Source organism: Hippopotamus amphibius, chromosome 17 (genome assembly GCF_030028045.1).
Source record: "Hippopotamus amphibius kiboko isolate mHipAmp2 chromosome 17, mHipAmp2.hap2, whole genome shotgun sequence".
In the NCBI taxonomy this organism is placed as follows: domain Eukaryota; kingdom Metazoa; phylum Chordata; class Mammalia; order Artiodactyla; family Hippopotamidae; genus Hippopotamus; species Hippopotamus amphibius.
The window spans coordinates 50,994,039-51,007,930 of record NC_080202.1 but is presented as its reverse complement, the minus strand read 5'-3'; the positions used below and the strand labels follow the sequence as shown (position 1 = coordinate 51,007,930).

The window sequence follows — 13,892 nt, the reverse complement described above, 5'->3', positions numbered from 1 at the left end:
ACTGAGATTTGCGGGAGCTCTGGTTAGGTTTCCTAGTTAATAGGATTGGAGGCTATATTCAGCAGAGCAGACCCCAAGGCTGGCAAGACTTTTGTTTGGGGAGCTAAGCAGGCAGATCTGTGCACCGTGCACAGATGGCATTGCTAGCTTGTTTCTGCAAAGAGGCGAACCCACTGGATGGGCTATCTGCTCAAGTACTGCTGGGCTAAGCCATTTCCCAGGTGTTCAGGCCAGGCTTCCTGGTCAGATATGGACAGAAGCTACACTCAGCAGTGGGCGGGGCTATGGATTACTTCCTTTCCCTGGGTAGAACAGGAGAACCAGCTCCAAGGCTGGAAAGGCTTTCTGTTTGTGGTTGTGATTCAAGCTGACCTGTGCCCCAAGTTCGCTGGCCAAGTGGGGCACTGACTTTTCTCTGTGGATGATTAGCTCTGCCTACCAGACTCTCCATTTGAGGATTGATGGACTACATACCTTCCCAGGTGTTTTGGCCAGACGTTCTGGTCAGGCAGAACCAGGAGCTACACTCATCATTGAGTGGGGCTGTGAATTTGCTCTATTGCCTAGACGGAGCATTAGCGCTGGCCCTAAGCAGCTTCCCAGGTATTCTGGTCAGCCTTTCTGGACAGGCAGGGCCACATATCAGGTGTCTTTAGTGTCCAAGTGGATGACTCATTTAATACTCTAGACGCACCCTTTTTAAAACCAATTATTTTACATCCATTTCTCTCACCAAACTTGATGTCCACAATTTGAACATTGTTATAATGTAGAAATCTCTTTAATGTCTTGTTCTGTTGTTCACAATCTCTTATACTTGCAGTTCTTTTTATTTACAATTTTATTTCATTGACCTTCTCATTTGGTGCCCCTGTGAGTATGTGATTTCCAACCTCAGCTGCCCTTAACACCAGTTGGCATTCCCTTTATGTTTTGATCAGATCCCTCTCCTATTTCTTTTTGTGCCTATTTCAAACCTTCATTACTCTCCTCAAATCCTCAATCCTATCACCTAGTCCTTCAACTCTTAAGAGATGACATTCGTTTTTCATAGAGTTAATAAAGGCTGTTTAGCAGAATCTTCCTGAACTCCTTGCCTATAAACAACATCCACATCCTTTCCTATTGTCTCATTGGAAATGATTCCCTTTCACAAGACTAATTCCTGCACTTCTCTTTTCTTCAGTTTGATTTTCTTCTGCTTCCTCAGGGACTATGCTTTGTCAGCTTTATCCTCTTTCAGAGAAGCTTCTTGAAAGACCTGTTTTCATTAATTATTTTATTTATTTACTTTCTACTTCACTGAAATCTGATTTCCACCCCCAATACTCTATTAAAACTCCTATTATTAGCGGAAGACCTAAACAGACATTTCTCCAAAGAAGACATACAGATGGCCAACAAACACATGAAAGGATGCTCAACATCACTAATCATTAGAGAAATGCAAGTCACAGCCACAGTGAGGTATCACCTCACACCGAACAGAATGGCCATCATCAAAACATCTAGAAACAACAAATGTTGGAGAGGGTGTGGAGAAAAGGGAACTCTCCTGCACTGTTGGTGGGCCTAGCCACTATGGAAAACTGCCGGGAGCCGTCCGGGGATTGCCTAAAGGCTCAGGCAAGGCCGAGCACTTCGGGAATGGCCTGCAAGGCGGGAATTCCGATGAAGGCATCTTCGGTTCGGGAGAGCTGCAAAGCAGGCATCTTGGAAGTACCGGAGTTCCCCGAGATTTAGTTTCACTATGAGTCTCCTTTGTGTACTTTTTCTTTCTAGGAATGATGAGCTCTCTGGGTGAGGGGCGCCAACACTGCCTTCAAGAATGGTGGCTACCCCCCGCTTTCTTGGTGTTGTGGAAATTCTATGGGCCGCAAACAAATCACATGTAGACCCTTAGGGGGCCCGGGTAATGGAGGAATGTTTAAACTTATTGTCCCCACCCTTGGGCCATGCTGGCAATTCGGCCGTAATGGGCCATGCATTGTGATCAGGAATGCTGCCTCACCCAATCACAATTATCCCAAACCTCTGAAGTGAGGGTCAGTCAAACCAAAGTTGCCTATAAAATATCCCATGCACTCTTCCCTTATAAGAACGGAATATTACGGGTATCTATGTTATGTCCATGTCCTGTATGTCTGCTGTCACGTAGCATAGAGAATGCAGCTCACTAATTAAGCTTAACCTGCTAACAATGTGTCTGTCACATCAAGCCTGGGCGCCTGAGAGGCCTGCCCTTAGAGATTGTTACCCTGTGTTCCCCTCCCCATTGTAACCACTGGAGGGTTAAAACAAGAATGGTGATGTAAAGCATGGGGAAAAAAATGTTTGATTGTTTATGGACAAGAACGCGAAGAACTGATAAGAACTAATGATTACATAGAAGACTCATCACCTGACTAAGGACTGGCCCCCGGCGGAATCAATGGGACATTTGGGGGAGGGATATGGGGCCCCTAATGGAAAAATCCACATAACAAGCTGTAAGATATATAAGACCCGAGCAAAAATTAAAGTCTCTCTCACTCTCTCTCTCTCTCCTGTCTCTGTCTCTTTTTTTTCTCGCCGACTCTACCCCTCCCAAGGGACTCCCTGGATCCTGCCTGGGCTGGACCCCGGCAGAAAACAGTTTGGAAGTTCCTTAAAAAAACTACAAATGGAACTACCATATGATCCAGTAATCCCACTACTGGGCATATACCCTGAGAAAACCATAATCCAAAAAGAAACATGTACCACTATGTTCATTGCAGCACTATTTACAATAGCCAGGATGTGGAAGCAACCTAAATGCCCATCAACAGATGAATGGATAAAGAAGATGTGGCACATATATACAATGGAATGTTACTCAGCCATAAAAAGGAATGAAATGGAACTACATGTAATGAGGTGGATAGACCTAGAGTCATACAGAGCAAAGTAAGCCAGAAAGAGAAAAACAAATATTGTGTGCTAACTCATATATACGGAATCTTAAAAAAAAAAAAAAAGGTACTGATGAACCCAGTGACAGGGCAAGAGTAAGGATGCAGATGCAGAGAATGAACTGGATCACACGGGGTTGGGGGGCGGGGTGCGAAAGGGAAGCTGGGATGAAGTGAGAGAGTAGCACTACCAACTGTAAAATAGATAGCTCGTGGGAAGTTGCTGTATAACAAAGGGAGATCAACTCGATGATGGGGGATGCCTAGAGGGCCAGGACAGGGAGGGTGGGAGGGAGACGCGGGAGGGAGAGGATATGGGGATATATGTATAAATACAGCTGATTCACTTTGGTGTACCTCAAAAGCTGGTACAAGAGTGTAAGGCAATTATATTCCAATAAAGAGCTTAAAAAAAACCCCTCCTATTATTAGAGTCATTATTATCAATTTTTTAAGTCTTTCTCTGGTATTAATCACTGTCATCTATTGCCTCTTTTTCTGAAAACAAGGTGAATTAAATCCAAAATTTAGTTCAACAGACATTTTTTGAGAATATGTTCTGAATTAGATGCTGGAACTTGAAGAATGAAAAATCTTGCTCTCTATGAACTGTTTAGTGAGGGATATTGACATGCAAACAGTCGAAATACCAAGAGCTCTGATTGAGATACACACAAGTGATAAGGAAGCAAAAAGTTGTGGAAGCCTTTGCTTATGTGAACCTTGCATGAGTTTTCTGACAGTTTCTGAGAGTTCTTTAGAAACTTGTAGACTTAGAGGTCAGCAGCTCCAGACATACCTACAAAAATAACAAAACTGACGTTAAAGCAGAGAATTGGAACAAAAAGATTTGCTCCTCTTTCTTCTTTTAGTGATTGTCCCCCCCCCGCCGCCCCCACCCCAGCTTGGGAGAGAGTGGGGGGAATACGGATAATTATTCCCTTGAATTAATTGTTTTTTTTAATGTGTGTTCAGCACTTCAGAAAGCCTGTAAAATTTTTAGTAGAATTCGAGGTGGTGAGGTTTATGTGAATGACCTGCCAGTGACCCATCACATCTTGAAGATCTCTATCAGTGACTCAGAAATGTCAAAGGCACTGAAGACTATTGATATCGATGGTAAGTTTTTATGTTTCCATTATTAGTTTAAGAGTCTGCAATCATGGACATAAGTTATGTTGGTCAGATTAATTACAAATTATAGAAAAGCTAAGTTTTAAAATGTTATAAAAACATTTTTGCACATTTACAATAATGATAGCCAAAAATTGGGTCTCAGGTACACATAACTGGATTTATTGATTACCAGATTGGATTATGACATGCTCTCATCAACATTTGGTATTTTTAGAGTTTTAATTTTTTTGCTGCTTGCCTTAGTATGAAATGGTATGGGATAGGGAAAATTTCTAAAGGCAAAAAAATTTTGAGATTAATGTGTTTGATGTATTTAACTATTTAAAATTAAGAATGTTTATTTATCAAAAGACACCTGAAAGTAAAAAGACAAGTTACAAACTTGAGCTATTTGCACTTTACACAATTGACAAAGGATTAGTTTTCAGAATATCTAAAGAATTCATACAAGTCATTAACAAATAATGGAATAGAAAACTGGGCAAGACGTATGGACAAGTATTTCACATAAAATATAACACATATAGCCAGTAATTATAGAGAAATATGTTCAATATCACTAGTGTCCAATGAAATGCAAATGAAAACCCTAATAATTACATTTTAAGTACCTATAAAAAAGATATTTTTTGCAGGCAGTGTTTGATACTTTAATCAAAGAAGTAAATAATAGAGAACACATTACATTTAGAGATGATTCCAACCTTGTTGAAAAGAGGAGACAAATTTAGAATAAAAATGATATTAATAAGTTGAAGGAAGTCAGAAATTGAATCAAGTAAATTTAGTACACAAAAGGTTGAAAGTATTAAGCTGCAGAAATATATGATGTGGATTTATCATTATAAAAAAAAAACCTTGTAGAATGGCCAAAAAGCACATGAAAAGATGTTCAATATCACTGCTTATCAGAGAAATGCAAATCAAAATTGCAATGAGGTGTCACTTCATATCGGTCAGAATGGCCATCATCAAAAAGTCCACAAACAATAGGGGCTTCCTAGGTGGTCTAGTGGGTAAGACTCCATGCTCTCAATGCGGGGGGCCTGGGTCGATCCCTGGTTGGGAAACTAGATCCTGCATGCATGCTGCAACTAAGAGTTCACATACCACAACTAAAAAGTCCGTGTGCTGCAACTAAAAAAAGATCTCGCATGCCGCAGCAAAGAACCTGCGTGCCACAACTAAGACCCGGTGCAGCCAAAAAAAAAAAAGTCCGCAAATAATAAATGCTAGAGAGAGTGTGGAGAAAAGGGAACCCTCCTATACTGTTGGTGGGAACGTAAATTGGTACAACCACTATGGACAACGTGGAGGTTCCTTTGAAAACTAAAAATAGAATTACCATATGATCCAGCAATCCCACTGCTGAGCATATACCCAGAGAAAATCATAATCTGAAAAGAAATGTGCACTCCAGTGTTCATTGCAGCCCTATTTACAAAAGCCAAGACATAGAAGCAACCTAAATGTCCATTGACAGAGGAGTGGATAAAGAAGATGTAGTGTATGTGTACACACACACACACACACACACACACACACTGGAATATTACTCACCCATAAAAAAGAATGAAATAATGCCATTTGCAGCAACATGGTTGGACCTAGAGATTATCATACTAAGTGAAGTAAGTCAGAGAAAGATGAATATCATATGATATCACTCATATGTGGAATCTAATTTTAAAAAATGATGCAAATGAACTTATTTACAAAACAAAAACAGACTTACGGATATTGAAAAAAAATCTATGGTTACCAAAGGGGAAATGTGGTGGTAGAGGGAAGGCATAAATCAGGAACTTGGGATGAACATACACACACTACTATATGTAAGATAGGTAGATAACCAATAAGGACATACTGTATAGCACAGGGAACTCTACTCAATATTCTGTGATGATAACCTATAAAAGAAAAGAATCTAAAAAAGAATGAATATATGTATATGTATAACTGAATCACTTTTCTGTACACCTGAAACTAACACAACTTTGTAAATCAACTGTACTCCAGTAAACTTAAAATATAAAAAAAAACGTGTAGATGGAAAATTCTAGAAGTCAAAATGGACCACCAATAAAATATAACTAAATCTAGTAGTAACTGACAAGTTGCACTAGTGTGCATACATTCATCTGTCCCTTTATCAAAGTCACCTCAACATTTTTGAGCATCTCTGATATGACAGATTTCTGAGGGTTAAAAATAAATTAATATATATAAACCTAACTTTTAGAAAGCTTAAGAAGGAACTCTATTTTTTCCTGCCTTTTGTTTATCTATGTAAGTTTCTCGACAAATGGTTATTTGTAGGTTTATATCAAAATAATTCTCCAAAGTGGAAGTAACTATTCTCTGAAAGCACAGAAAAATATAATGGCGAAAGTCAAAATCATGTGTAATTCCACTACCCAGAGCCAAACTTTGGTATTTATATATACATATATATTATATACTTTTTCTAGGATTTTTCCATACGTACACATATAAGTGTGTGTATATGTGTGTGTATGTGTTTATAACTTTGGTGTGTACACATGCATGAACACATGATTTAAAAAAAAATTATGGATTCATATGGATACAGTTTTGTTACCTTTTTCTATTAATGTTATATGATAGTCAACTCTTTGTGTAAATAAATATAGATACACACTGCCTTTTTAAATGGCTGTGAGTTATTCTATGGAACAGATTAAAAAACAAATTAGAAAACAAATTGGTGGGACTTCCCTGGTGGCGCAGTGGTTGAGTATCTGCCTGCCAATGCAGGGAATACAAGTTTGATCCCTCGTCTGGGAAGAACCTACATGCCGTGGAGCAACTAAGCCCGTGTGCCACAGCTACTGAGCCTGCACTCTAGAGCCCATGAGCCACAACCACTGAGCCCATGTGCCACGACTGCTGAAGCCTGCGTGCCTAGAGCCTGTGCTCTCCAACCAATAAAAGTCACCACAATGAGAAAAAGCCCGCGCACCACAACGAAGAGTAGTCCAGCTTGTTGCAACTAGGGAAAGCCTGTGTGCAGCAACAAAGACCCAATGCAGCCTAAATAAATGAATAAATAAGCAAAACAAATTTAAAAAAAGCATGTAACAAATAACCTGTGTAATATAGGTTACTTCTAATATTTTTGCTATTACAAACAGTGTTCTCGCTCTCTTTTTGTCTCTCATCAGACAGATAACTAAAGTTGAAATTGCGAGGTCAAAAAGTGGGAACTTTTTAAGGCTTTTCATACTGTTATTTGAAAATCAAAGCAATAACTCTTTAGAATTTTATATATTCAAGACTTCAGATATTGTTTCTTCTCATCACTTGGATTTACTGTTGAGCAAAGTGAAGAATGGAAAGGGGAAGGGTCTACTCCAAAGCCATACAACCAATTTTAGATGACATATGTTAGTTTAACCTTTTATTCATTAATTGTTACATTGAAAATGTATCCTTACATTGAACATCTTGATAATAAATGTAAGTACAAGAAAAAGTATAATAACTGAACATAGAACATGTCCTATAGAGAAGGTTTTTTAAAATTTAGTCTTTTAAGGTTACAGAAGTTCATAAATTACAAAATGAAAATTATCTATTCACCCCAGTCTTTCTCTATAATCCCCAGTGGTAGACACTGTTAATAATTTGTTGGGTATCCTTCATGGCCTTTGGTTTTATATATATATAAAATACATTGGGTTGGCCAAAAAGTTCAGTCGGGTTCTTCTGTAAGATCTCGTGGAAAACCCAAACAAACTTTTTGGCCAACCCAAACACACACACACACACACACACACACACACACACACACACACACACACACACACACACACACAATATGTGTATTTTAAATTGGTCTCATATTGGTTACTGGTGAAGTTGCCTTTAAAATTTTTGCTATTACAGTAGTGCTACAAAGAACATCCTTGCACGTCAATTCTTGAACATTTGTGTAAATATTTCTATAAGATAGTTTTTTAGAAATGAAAAAGCTGGGTCAAAGAATATGCACATATCCATAGGAAAATGGTTTATGTTAAATGCTATTTTTTTCAGCTTTATTGAGATATAATTGACAAATAAAAATTGTATATATTTATGGTTACAACTTGATTTGATATATGTATGTATTGTGAACTGATTACCACAATCAAGCTGAATAACACATGCATCACCTCATATCTTCCCCGCCCCTTTTTTGCGGTGAGAACACTTAAGATCCACTCTTAGCAAATTTCAAGTATACAACACATTATTATTAATTATAGTCACCATGTTGTACATTAGATTACTAGAATTTGTTCATCTTATATCTAAAGTTTGTATGCTTTGACCAGCATCTCCCCCTTTCCTCCAACCCCTAGCCCTTGGCAACCATCACTCTACTCTCTGCTTTTATCAGTTCAACTTTTTTAGATTCTACATATAAGTGAGATCATACAGTATATGTCTTTTCTGTGTCTGGCTTATTTCACTTAGTGTATTGTCCTTCAGATTCATCCAAGTTGTTGCAAATGGCAGAATTTCCCTTTTTTTTAATGACTGAATAATGTTCCATTGTGTATGTATGTTTATGTGTGTGTGTGTCTGTGTGTGTGAGTATTTTATCACATTTTCTTTATTAGTTCATCCATCAACAGGCACTTAGGTTGTTTCCATATCTTGGCTATTGTGAATAATTCTGCAATGAACATGGTAATGCAAATATCTCTTTAAGATCATGCTTTTATTTCCTTTTTTATACCCAGAAGTGGGATTGCTAGATGATACCATAGTTCTCTTTTTATTTTTTTGAGGAACCTCTATACTGTTTTCTATAATGGATGTACCAATGGATTTTAAAATTATTTGCATATTTTATAACATTATTGAGGTAAAATTGACGTACAATAAGCTGCATGGATTTAAAGTGTACAATTTGATAAATTTTGACATGTATACACTTATGAAGCCGCAATACCTCTCATACCCCTTTGTAAGTCCTACTCCCTCTCCACAGCCTCCATCACCACTCCCAAGCAAATACTAATCTTCTCTGTCATGTAGATTAGTTTGGATTTTATCAGGGTCATGCAGTAAGTCCTCCTTTTTTTTGATCTGCTTTCTTTCACTCAGCTAATTATACTGAGATTCACCCATGCTTTTGTGTGTATCAAAAGTTCATTCCTTTTTATTGCTGAATAATATTCCATTATATGACTATACCATAATTTGTTTATCCATTCACTAATTGATGGACATTTGGATAGTTTCCAGTTTTTGGCTATTACAAGTAAAGCTGGTGTAAAGATTCATTTGTATGTGTTTGTGTGGTCTAATGCTTTCATTTGTCTTGGGTAAATACATACACAGTGGTAGAATAATTGGGTCATATGGTAGGTATATATTTAATTTTTTAGGAACCTATTAAACTGTGTTTGCAAAGCAGGTGAACCATTTTACATCGCCATAAGCAATATATGAGAGTTCCAGTTGCTCCTCATTCTTGCCAATCCTGAAATTGGTCAGCCTTTAAAAATTGTAGTCATTCTAATAGAGGTATGGTATTATCTCACACTGTGATTTTAATTTGCATTTCTGGAAGGATCAAATTATGTTAAACATTTTTATGTGCTTATTTGCTATCTGCTTATCTCCTTCCCATGAAAAATTTGTGTTCTTATTATTGTATTTTGAAAGTTACTTATATATTCTGAATACAAGTCTTTTATCGGACATGTGATTAGCAAATATTTTCTTCTAGTATATGGCTTGTCTTTTCATTCTTTTAAAACTGTTTTTTGAAGAGCGTAAGTTAATACTTTTTTTTTTTAATATGGAATGCTTCACAGATTTGTGTGTCATCCTTGCACAGGGGCCATGCTAATCTTCTCTGTATCATTCCAATTTTTAGTATATATGCTGCTGAAGCAAGTACATAAGTTTATACTTTTGATGAAATCTAGTCTACAATTTTTTTATTCATGGATTGCACTCGATCTTTTATCTAAAGGAGTTTTGCCTAACCCAATGTCACATAAAAGTCAGAAAACAAGTCAAAGTTGTTCACTGAAATTTGTGCAGACATTTCATTGTTTTTTTAAAAAATTAATTTAATTAATTAATTTATTTAGTCTGTGTTATGTCTTTGTTGCTGCGTGTGGGCTTTCTCTATTTGCTGGGAGCAGGGGCTACTCTTCATTGTGGTGCTCAGGCTCCTCATTGTGGTGGATTCTCTTGTGGAGCATGGGCTCTAGGTGTGTGGGCTTCACTGGTTGCTTAGCGCGGGCTCAGTAGTTGTGGCTTGCGCATTTCATTGTTTTTGAAGGAAAGGAGAAACCACTTTCAAGTTGTCACACTGAAAAATAATTTTTGAGGCAGACAACTTAACAAACCTCCCAATATTGGAGAAAGTGCTTCTGTTGTTTGGAAATGAGAACAACCAAGCCTTGTCAATTTCTCTGCAGGTAGAAGCCTGTAGACCACTGGAAGCACTGAAGTGTTCTAAAGGTTGTCTTCTCAGATGACAATAAATTGAAATGTGAATTTATAACAATTTTCTTCTGGACATAGATAACATTGATGTAAATCCTTTCAAAGTCGACCTCATTTACTTAAATACAGAGGAAAATGACTTTGTAGATATTTAACTTGAATTTTGAAAAATTCACATTCCTTAACATGGATCTATACTTGTCTAGAAAATGAGATTTAAGAACCCTGATTCTGTGGTTTGGTACAATTTGTAAGTCTGAATTTTCAGCTCTAGCTGCTATCAGAGATGGCCTGTGAAATATCATTCAAAAACCCACTACATAATTTCAACTTATTTAAGCCAGACAAAAATTCTTACTGAAATTTTCATTTCTACAATTCAGATACTATTCTTTTAAGAAATAGCCATTTCTTTTTGCATGAAAATTGAGGTGATTTTTTGGGCGAGGATTACTTTGCTATTGTGCAATATTGTATACAGTTGTTCTAATGCACTGTGTGTGTGTGTGTGTGTGTGTGTGTGTGTGTCATGAGAGAGAGAGAGGGAAAGACAGAGAGAGAGAAAGGTGGAATGGTGTGAGGCAAAGCTTTCATTAGAATCTCAGCAAAATTCATAATCTACCCCCAAACTGCAGGTATAGAGGGTTTTTCTAGAACATGATGAAATCAGTCCTATCCTTTTAAGATAAAACCACTGTGTATGTAAAATTGGCATGTTGCATGTATTTTTTTTGCACCTAATTACAAATATAAAAATTAAAGCGTTGAACAAAGAGAAGTGTAGTATCTCCAGTATATTTTCTGGTAAGTTTTCTTTTTACATTCTATGTTTAATGTTAATGTTGACTGCTCTTGTGTATAGACTATGGTATTCTAATATCAGTTAATTCTAGTCACATTTTTAGTTTGCACTTTTATCTTATATTCTTAATAAGTTTGCTGATAAATTTGCTAATGGAGTTTTTTTTCTTTCTGTTTCTGAATCATTATTATAGTCAATGGAATGCTGGATTTTTCAGATTACCTTAAGGCTGTGAATAAAGTTTGTTATTTGGTCTCTCAGGATCCAGGTAAAAAGATGTTTCTTTAAAATTATAAATGGAATGATTTTGATAGTAATTGATTTTAGGGTGGGGTGGTTACATGAATTTATGCTTTTTCAGATCTCTTAACTCCTTTTTGCCCCAGTAGTCCAGGTTGAGGAAAATTAGACATGAATTATTCTATAAAAAGCACTAAAAAACCTGGATCCCTGCCATGGTATCTTAATTTTCTATCTCCAATCTCCACTTTTTTCCTGTACATAACTGCTAGACCAATTTTCTTAAAGCAAAATTTTTGTTATGTCATTATCTCAAAAATTTAGCTGCTCTTCTTCGCCCAAACTCTTATGCTTGACATCCTCACTTCTTCATAATTTTGCTTGCCACTCCTCCTTTCTCCATAAATCTTTCCCAGGCAAGAACCCCATGCTCCACTGAATCATAAATCTCCATATATGCCAATTTCATTCTTACTTCCGTACCTTTGTTCATGTTTTTTTTTTCTTTATTGAAGACTCACATATGATTTCTTCCCTACCCTTAACAGTACTTTTTTCACTGTCTAGAATCCGCTTGAATTTCTGCCTAAAAAATTTCAGATACTGAAGGATCTCCTAGTAACTTTTAGTTTACACTACATATAAATTGTGAAGAAAGTGGTTGGAAGGACTATTCATGTTAATGATAGAAATAGTGCTTCCAAAAGTCTGAGATCTCTAGTGTTCGTGATCTAATTTTAGCAGTTCCTTGGTTTTTGCATTAGGCAAGATCAAGTTCCTATGTTCAGTCCTTGGGATTACATGTATTTATTGTCAACCAAACTGTATTTTCTTAGAATCAAGGATATATGAATGTGATAGTCAATATTCCTGAATAAGCAAATAAGAGGCAAGAAAAACTCTTTAATGTTTATTTATTCATTAATGTAATAAATGTTATTAAATGCCTACCATATGCAGCAATGAACAATACAGATATGATGCTTGGTTTGCTTTTCCTCTTTTAATTCCTTATACCTACTTGGCATTTTGAGTAACTCCTATGACATTGGGATTTTCCTTTATCTACTTGGTTTTTGACTTACAGCTTTTTCCTGACTAGATTTATATGTGCTTGGACTCCTAAGTACTGCCTATTTGTTGAACCGCCGTTTAGAATAGTGTATTTTCTCTCTCATATTCCTTGGTTTTTTAGGTCCTAGTTTCCTATTTTGACCTTATTTCTGTTTATGGCCATATGTTCTAAGACCAATCAGAAAGTCCCAGGTTTCTTTTTTTTCCTTTTAAAGCAACACACATAATTCTTGAATGTGTTATTTTTATAAGACATCGAAGCAATATTTAAGTGTATAAAGATGTGAAAGACACTCTTTAATTCCTCCTAGATTTTTATAGCTCAATGTCGACCTTAGAATCCCTTTTAAATGCAGTTGTGAATATATATATATATATATGTTTTATAAGATGAAATGTTACCAGTTTTTAGACAGAGAACCTAGATCTCACAGAGGCTAGTGTAAAGACCAAGCATACAGTTAGGAATCAAGAGACCCTCCAAAAAAGGGAAAAACAGAGATATCTTCTACTTAAAGAGAAAAGGATGGTGCTATATTCATTACTTTCTACTATGATTTTTTAAAAGTAAATAATATGTCTTGGAAAGTTTTCCATGTCGGTAGATAGAGGTCAGCCTTTCTAATAGCTACATGGTATCTGAAAAATGTAGATATACTATAATTTATTTAATCCCATATTGTTGAATATTTAATTGGTTTTAATTATCTTACTAAGCAATTCCACGATTGTGACTTTCATATTCTTATATTATATATACTTGATGTTATTTTATATTTATATGTGTGCATGTGTCTTTATCATACGTTTGTAAGGCAAAATGAGTTATAAATTATTAGGCAGAGTAGAAACAGTGTGTGCATTGGGATATGCCTTCCACACATAGTCAGATCGTTTTTTTCAACTCTGCCTTAGCCTTCACTTCCTTCTTATGTATATCCTCAAAGTAAGACAGTGGTGAGAGTTTAGGACCTTCTCAAGTCTTTCCTGAGCATCTGTACAGCTTGGCCCTTTGTGTGTGGCTATCTAGAGTCCCAGGAATATGTTGGAGATGTTCAAAGCCCCCTATGGAAATTTCATTTCCCAGATTTTCCTTTTAAGCTTGTTTGTTAGCCTATTGTTTGCCTATTGTTATCCACCACCTCTGGCAATTATAATGTTAAACAAATGTCTCTGATTGTTTTTGATGAATTCTCCCAGGGAAAAGGCTGTTTGCACTGGGTAAGCTC

At 36.5% G+C, this 13,892-nt stretch overlaps 1 protein-coding gene and 1 non-coding gene across 2 annotated transcripts in view; one reads left to right on the top strand and one right to left on the bottom strand.

The window, feature by feature from the left end:
- The window catches only part of LOC130839628 (integrin beta-3-like), a 192,402-nt gene that overhangs the window by 66,013 nt on the left and 112,497 nt on the right, over positions 1–13,892 (top strand). The gene's annotated exons all lie outside the window — the stretch shown is intronic.
- Positions 9,883–9,986, bottom strand: LOC130841165 (U6 spliceosomal RNA). Its single transcript, XR_009050200.1, has one exon. It is a non-coding gene; the product is annotated as a U6 spliceosomal RNA (small nuclear RNA).